The 7,754-nt window shown below is 51.8% G+C and overlaps 1 pseudogene; it reads right to left on the bottom strand.

Annotated features, from left to right (window-relative positions):
* Positions 1 to 5,638: 5,638 nt before the first annotated feature.
* Positions 5,639 to 5,818, bottom strand: LOC144669027 (U2 spliceosomal RNA; annotated as a pseudogene).
* Positions 5,819 to 7,754: the final 1,936 nt, after the last annotated feature.

Below are 7,754 nucleotides of genomic sequence, written 5' to 3'. Positions count from 1 at the left end.
TGTCAAAGGCCTTCTCCTGATCCAAGCTGATGAGGCAGGTATCCACACCCCTGTCCTGTACATAGGCAATCGTATCCCTGAGCAGCGCCAGGCTGTCAGAGATCTTCCTGCCTGGCACAGAGCAGGTCTGGTCAGGGTGAATCACCAATTCCAGAGCGGATTTGACCCGGTTGGCGATGACCTTGGACAGAATCTTATAGTCCATATTCAACAGTGAAATGGGTCGCCAATTTCTAATTTCCTCCCTTTCCCCCTTGTGCTTGTAGATGAGGGTGATGATGCCTTTCCTCATGGATTCTGACATGCTGCCGGCCAGGAGCATACTCTCGTACACTTCTAGCAGGTCTGGGCCGATCAAGTCCCACAGAGCCGAATACAACTCCGCCGGCAGGCCGTCGCTTCCGGGGGTTTTACTCTTCTCGAAGGACTCGAGGGCCTTAGTCAGTTCGTCAGGAGTTAGCGGTTTGTCTAGGCTCTCCCGCGTACTGTGGTCTAGGACCTCCGTGATAGAGGACAGGAAGGACTGGGAGGCCGTGCTGTCCGTGGGCTTCACGTCATACAGTCCGGCATAAAAGGATTTGCTGATCCTCAGAATGTCGGACCGTGATGACTTTACTGAGCCGTCTTCTTCCTTCAGGCTGCTGATCACAGAGCGCTCTCTGTGTACCTTTTGGAAGAAGAAACGTGAGCACGTCTCATCCTGCTCCACGGAGCGGACTCTGGAACGGAAGATGATCTTGGAGGCCTCCGAGGCAAAGTGCGAGGCTTGCTGGCCCTTCACCTCTTGGAGCTCCTCCTTGACATCGACCCCCATCGACTGCAGCCGGAGCAGATTCTGCATCTTTTCCTGGAGTCGGGACATTTCCCTCTGTTCCTTTCTAGCTTTCTGGGTGCCTTTGAGGATGAAAAACCTCTTGATGCTTCCCTTGATCACTTCCCACCAGTGTGTCAGGGACTCAAAGAGGGGTTTCACGGTTCTCCAACCTTTGTAATCCCTCTTGAGCTCCTCAATGTTCTCTGGGGTCAGCAGTTGCACATTTAGCTTCCATGCCCCCCTGCCCACCCTCAGGTCTTCCTCCAAGTGGCAGTCCGCCAGTAGGAGGCAGTGGTCAGAGAAGAACACCGGCTTGACCTCGGTGGATCTGACTGTGAATGCACGGGACACAAACAGGAAGTCTATCCTGGAACGAATGGACCCGTCTGGCCGCGACCAGGTGTATCTACGCTGCGCTCCGTCTGCAGGGTTGCTGAAGACGTCGTGCAGCTTGGCATCCTTAACTGTTTCCATCAGGGATCTGGACGTAGCGTCCAATCTGCTTCCGGCCCTGCCGGATCGTCCAGCCGCATCGATGATGCAGTTGAAGTCCCCGCCCAGAATGACCGGCCTGGAGGTCGCCAGCAGCAGTGGGAGCTGCTGAAAAACCTCCAGCCGCTCAGCCCCTTGTGCCGGGCCGTACACGTTAATTAACCGGAGTGGAGCGTTCTTGTACATTACGTCTGCTACCAGGAGTCGCCCGCCCACCACCTCCTTGACCTCGGAGACGGTGAAGTTGCCTCCCCGCAGCAGAATACCCAGGCCGGAGGAGCGAGAGTCGTTTCCGCCCGACCAGATCGATGGCCCGTGGGACCACCATCGTGACCATTGCCTGTAGGAGCTGAGGTGCGGTATCGCACACTCCTGCAGAAACAACAGGTCAGCTTTGACCTTGGCAAGGTAGTCCAAGGTCGCAACACATCGCGTAGTAGATTTAATGCTACGCACATTTATGGATACAATCTTTAAACCCATTTTAAAGCATTTATTCTCCTACCAAACCCACTGTCTCTGAGAGTCCCAGACCTTTAGTCTGCTCCTTCATACCCGTAGTGAGCTCAAATTCCTTCACTTTGGATGGGCTGAGGTAGATCTCCTTGGCCGTGTTCTGCTCCAGTGGCATCTGGAGGTTCACGTAGTGAGCGGATTTTGAGATGACCTTTGCTGGAGAAGCTTCTCCAAAACTCACCCCCTCTGGGGTGTTGCTGTTCCCGGCTTCCTGGAGCTGGGGTGCGATGATTGCCTCACTGCTCCCAGATTCCAGGGGCTGTGGTGCACTGGCCTCCTGAGGTTGCAGGCAAAGTTGGGGTGCGTTGGTCTCCTTGTTGTCTCCAATTTTCTGGAGCTCGGGTGTCTCGTCCTCCAACGCCCTGGAGCTTTGCCGCCTCTTCTGTCGGTGCCGCTCTGGCACTTCCTCATCCGAAGAGCTGCTGCCCTTGTCATCCGTGTCGGATGGGAGACGCCTCTTGCCGCTTCTCTGGGAAACGCCTTTGCTTCTTCTTCGCTCCCTCTTACTTTTCTTGTTCTTCACCGTCCGCCACTCCCCCTGCTGCTTTTCCACTGCTGCCTCCTCCTCCATTGATTCGCTGTCCTGAGGACTGGAAGGTTCAGGGGGTGGTGCTGTTGATTGGCTCTCTGTTGCCTCAATCTCTTTCTCCACCTTGTCTCTCTCTGTGTCCTCCTTTGTCCCGTTGAGCTCCCTGGGGGCCTTGGTGGTTGGAGTGACACGGAACATTTCTTCTGCTTCCCCGTGGTCGGCTTTGGCTGCCTGTGCGTAAGTACGGCAGCGTTTGGGGCAGGTCCTGTAGAGGTGACTTGCCTCGCCACACAGGTTGCAGCACTTGGCCTGTTTGCAGTCTTTTGTCTGGTGCCCTTCCTGTTTGCAGATCTTGCAGAGGGAGGCGCTGCAGTTGGCCGCCACATGACCAGCCTTGCCGCATGAGCGACAATGCTTGGGTTGCCCAGCGTAGACCAGGTAGCCACGGTTTCCCCCGATTGCGAAACTGGAAGGAGGGTGGAAAATGGCTCCCTTACCATCGGTCTTTAGCGTGACCTTAAACAGGCGTTTGCCTGTCCAGATCCCCAAGTCGTCTCGAATCTCAGTGCCGCTCCCCACCTTATCGAAGTACCTGGTGAGGAAGGTGACCACGTCGGCGACAGGGACGAAGGGGTTGTACACATGCACCATCACCTCACGTTCCCGTTGCAACGGCAGAGAAAAGTGCGGCTCCGCCGTCAGGATCTTCATCTCCGGCAGGTCTCTCTTCTCCTCGAACACCCTCAGGAGCCGGACGCAGTCTGCCACCCGCTTGAACGTCACGTCAAAATAACCGCCTTTGCGGGAGTCGTGCAGGGTGAAGATCTCCGTAGCTTGGAAGCCGCACGCCTTCAACAGGATCCTCCTGGTGAAGAAGCCCCGATCCATAGGTGATCCTCCTTCGCTGTGGTTCACCGTGACTCGGACGGTGATAGGTAACCCACGGTATGGATTTCGATTGCGATTGGTTATAGCCCTTCCATCCCGACCTTGCCTTGGTAGGACCATGGTGTCGCCCCTGCAACACTTGATCTTAGCCAAAAGGCCGAGAAGCGATTCCATTTGCCTTCCTTGTTACCTGCTGTACCTGCATACTAGCTTTCAGCGATTCGTGCGCGAGGACACCCAGATCCCTCTGTGCTGAAGCATTTCTGAAGTTTCTCTCCATTTGAATAATAAGTCGCCTTTTTATTCTTCTGACCAAAATGGATAACCGCACACTTATTAAACTTATTTAACTTAGTTAAACTCCATCTGCCAAATTTTGGCCCATTCACCTAACCTGTCCATATCCATTTGTAAATTTCTTATTTCTTCATTGCAACTTACTTTCCCACCTATTTTGGTGTCATCTGCAAATTTAGCTATAGTACCTTCTACTCCTGAATCCAAGTAAATAGTTGGGGCCCGAGGACCGAACCCTGTGGCACCCCACTAGTTACAGCTTGGCATCCACAAAAGACCCATTTATCTTGACTCTCTGCTTTCTGTTGGTTAGCCAATCCTCTATCCAAGCTAATATATTACCCTTAGCTGCGTGTGATCTTATCTTGTGTATTAATCTTTTGTGCGGCACCTTATCAAATGCCTTCTGGAAGTCCAGACATACTACATCTACAGGATCCCCGTTATCCACTTTGCTTGTCACATCTTCAAAGAACTCTAGCAAATTAGTCAAACACGATTTACTCTTCGTAAAGCCATGCCGACTCTGAGGGATTGCATTTTGACTTGCATTTTAGGAAGGTAGTGGAGGCATTGGAGAGAGTGCAGAAGAGGTTTACGAGTTTGGTTCCAGGGGCGAGGAAGTTGAGTTATGAAGTAAGATTGGAGAAGTTGGGACTGTATTCCTTGGGGAAAAGAAGTCTGAGAGGAGACTTGATAGAGGTATTGAAAATCATGAGGGGTCTGGAGAGAGTAGATAGGGAGAAACTGTTTGCACCGGGGCAAGGATCGAGAAGGAGAGGGCACAGGTTTAAAGTAACTGGCAAAAGAAGCAAAAGCGATAGGAGCAGCGAGCGGTCAGGGTCTGGAATGCACCACCTGATAGCGCGGCGGAGGCAGGTTCAATTGAAGAGGGAATGAGATGATTATTTGAAAAGAAAGCATGTGCCGGGTTACGTGGAGAAGGCAGGAGAAAGGCACGAGGTGAAATGTTCACCGGGAGAGCTGGTGCAGGCACGACGGGCGGAATGGGCTCCTTGTGCAATGTAAGGATTGTGTGAATGTGGATGTAGAGGTTTCGGAGTAGCTGTGTAAAGTGTGTGAGCTTTGAGGTGTGAGTTTTGATTGTTGCTGTGTCAGCAGCAGCAGCGGCAGCGGCAGCAGAGAGCTGGTTTAAAATGTTGTGAGGCGAAAGGTGCAGCTGAGAGAGTGTTTGAGAGGTGTATTTGCAAGTGAAAGCTGTTTTTGTATAAGTGAGGTAGAGTGTTTGTGAGATGAGAGTGCTGTCTGTGAGTGTTGGGTGAGCGTGCGTGTTTTTTGTGTGTAGCTGCTGCGGGTGAGTGAGTGAGAGAGAGAGAGAGAGAGAGAGAAAGAAAGAAAGTTGGATAAAAACAAAAAGCTAAAAGCTACTGCGGATGCTGGAAATCCAAAACAAAATAAAAACAGAATTACCTGGAAAAACTCAGCAAGTCTGGCAGCATCGGCGGAGAAGAAACCAGTCAACGTTTCGAGCCCTCATGGCCCTTCAGCAGAACTGAAGCATAGTTTCAACAAGGGAGAAATATAAATTGGTTTAAGGTGGGTGGGGGGGGAAGAGACACATTGAGGGTGTGGTGTGAGCAGATAATCAAAAGATGTCAGAGACAAAAGGGTCAAAGAGGTGTTGAAGGTGGTGGTCTTTGTCTGAGAAAAGTGCTAATTAAGAATGACTAAAGACCTTTAGTCTTTCCACCCCACCCCCACTAGAGCTGTACTTTGAATATCCTGTCTTGCATTCTTAATTAGCACTTTTCTCAGACAAAGACCACCACCTTCAACACCTCTTTGACCCTTTTGTCTCTGACATCTTTTGATTATCTGCTCACACCACACCCTCAATGTGTCTCTTCCCCCCCACCCACCTTAAACCAATTTATATTTCTCCCTTGTTGAAACTATGCTTCAGTTCTGCTGAAGGGCCATGAGGGCTCGAAACGTTGACTGGTTTCTTCTCCGCCGATGCTGCCAGACTTGCTGAGTTTTTCCAAAGAAAGTTGGATTTTGGAACATGTACATGTTGAGAAGTAAAGAAAGCAGATGTTTGTAAGAAAACTATTTTTAGCATTGAAAATCCCCTGGAAAGGGGAGGGTGCACCGTTCCCAGAGATACTGCAATACCGGGTCGATGCGTGGAGTGGACGGAGCAAGCCCCTATTCCATCTCCCTGCTCCAAAAATCAATTTAATATATGGTCCCCAGATAAGGGACGTATCAGATATTAAACTGATAAGAACAGATTTTTTTTTTTTTTTTTGTAAAAATATACTTTATTCATAAAAATCTTCAATCACATTCAAAACCATTTCAAAAACAACATTACAAGGGTACAATCCAGGTTAAACTTTTACAAAATGTATCCCCAGGTGCATCAGTACAAACAATATTACAGTCATTTACAGCCTTTCATTTTGATCTGTACAGCCCGAGGGGCTCTAAACAGTTCCCAGTCTCTCGGTGCGCTGTGGTAGAAAGGTCTTAGACAGCGACCCTTCCCCATTGCGCCTTTGCGGCAGCTGCCCCAAGCTTTAGTGCGTCCCTCAGCACGTAGTCCTGGACTTTGGATTGTGCCAGTCCGCAACAATCGGTCGGGGACAACTCTTTGTGCTGGAAGACCAACAAGTTTCGGGCAGACCAAAGCGCCTCTTTCACCGAGTTGATGATCCTCCAGCTGCAGTTGATGTTTGTCTCGGTGTGTGTCCCTGGGAACAGCCCGTAGAGCACAGAGTCCTGTGTCACAGAACTGCTCGGGATGAACCTCGACAGCAACCACTGCATCTCTCTCCAGACTTTCTTTGCAAAGGCACAATCCACAAGGAGGTGAACAACGGTCTCTTCCCCACCACAGCCACCTCGAGGGCATCGTGCAGAGGGGGTGAGACTCCTGGCGTGTAGGAAGGATCTGACGGGGAGGGCCTTTCTCACCACCAGCCAAGCTACGTCTTGGTGCTTGTTGGAAAGTTCTGGCGATGAGGCATTCTGCCAAATGACTTTGACAGTCTGCTCGGGGAACCATCCCACAGGGTCCACCCTCTCCTTATCCCTCAGGGCCTCTAGGACGTTACGTGCTGACCACTGCCTGATGGACTTGTGGTCAAAGGTGTTTTTCTGCATAAATTTTTCCACCAGGGACAGGTGGTACGGCACGGTCCAACTACTTGGAGCGTTCCGCGGCAGCGTGGCCAGACCCATCCTTCGCAGCACCGGGGACAGGTAGAACCTCAGCACGTAGTGACACTTGGTGTTTGCGTACTGAGGGTCTACGCACCGCTTGATGCAGCCGCACACAAAGGTGGCCATCAGTATGAGGGCGATGTTGGGCACGTTTTTTCCCCCTTTATCTAGAGGCTTGTACATCGCGTCCCTGCAGACACGATCCATTTTCGACCTCCAGATAAAGCGGAAGATGGCTCGAGTGATCGCCATCGCGCAGGAGTGTGGAATGGGCCAGACCTGCGCCACGTACAGCAACAGCGAGAGTACCTCACACCTGATGACCAGGTTCTTACCCGCAATGGAGAGGGAGCGTCGCTCCCACATGCCCAGTTTCCTTTTCACCATAGCCACTCGCTCCTTCCAGTTTCTAACGCATGCCCCGGTCCCTCCGAACCATATCCCCAGCACCTTCAGGCCGTCAGCCCTGACAGTGAAGGGGACAAAGGATCGGTCAGCCCACTTCCCAAAGAACATGGCCTCGCTCTTCCCACGATTTACCTTGGCTCCCGAGGCCAGTTCGAACTGGTCGCAGACGTGCATCAGTCTGCGCACCGACAGCGGATCCGAGCAGAAGACGGCGACGTCGTCCATGTACAGGGAGGCTTTTACCTGAGTGCCTCCACTGCCTGGGATCGTCACTCCTCTTATGCCCGGATCCTTCCTGATGGACTCGGCAAAGGGTTCTATGCAGCACACAAAAAGGACAGGCGAGAGAGGGCAGCCCTGCCTGACTCCAGATTTAATTGGAAAGCTATCTGTTTCCCACCCATTGATTGAGACTGCGCTACTGATGTTAGTGTAGAGCAGTTGGATCCAATTTCGAATTCCCTCCCCAAAGCCCATTTTGGAGAGCACATCCCCCATGTAGGTGTGCGATATTCTGTCAAAGGCCTTCTCCTGATCCAAGCTGATGAGGCAGGTATCCACACCCCTGTCCTGTACATAGGCAATCGTATCCCTGAGCAGCGCCAGGCTGTCAGAGATCTT

This window comes from Cetorhinus maximus, chromosome 28 (assembly GCF_964194155.1).
Source record: "Cetorhinus maximus chromosome 28, sCetMax3.hap1.1, whole genome shotgun sequence".
NCBI lineage: Eukaryota > Metazoa > Chordata > Chondrichthyes > Lamniformes > Cetorhinidae > Cetorhinus > Cetorhinus maximus.
The sequence above is the reverse complement of the archived record's forward strand: the minus strand, read 5'-3'. Positions and strand labels throughout refer to the sequence as shown.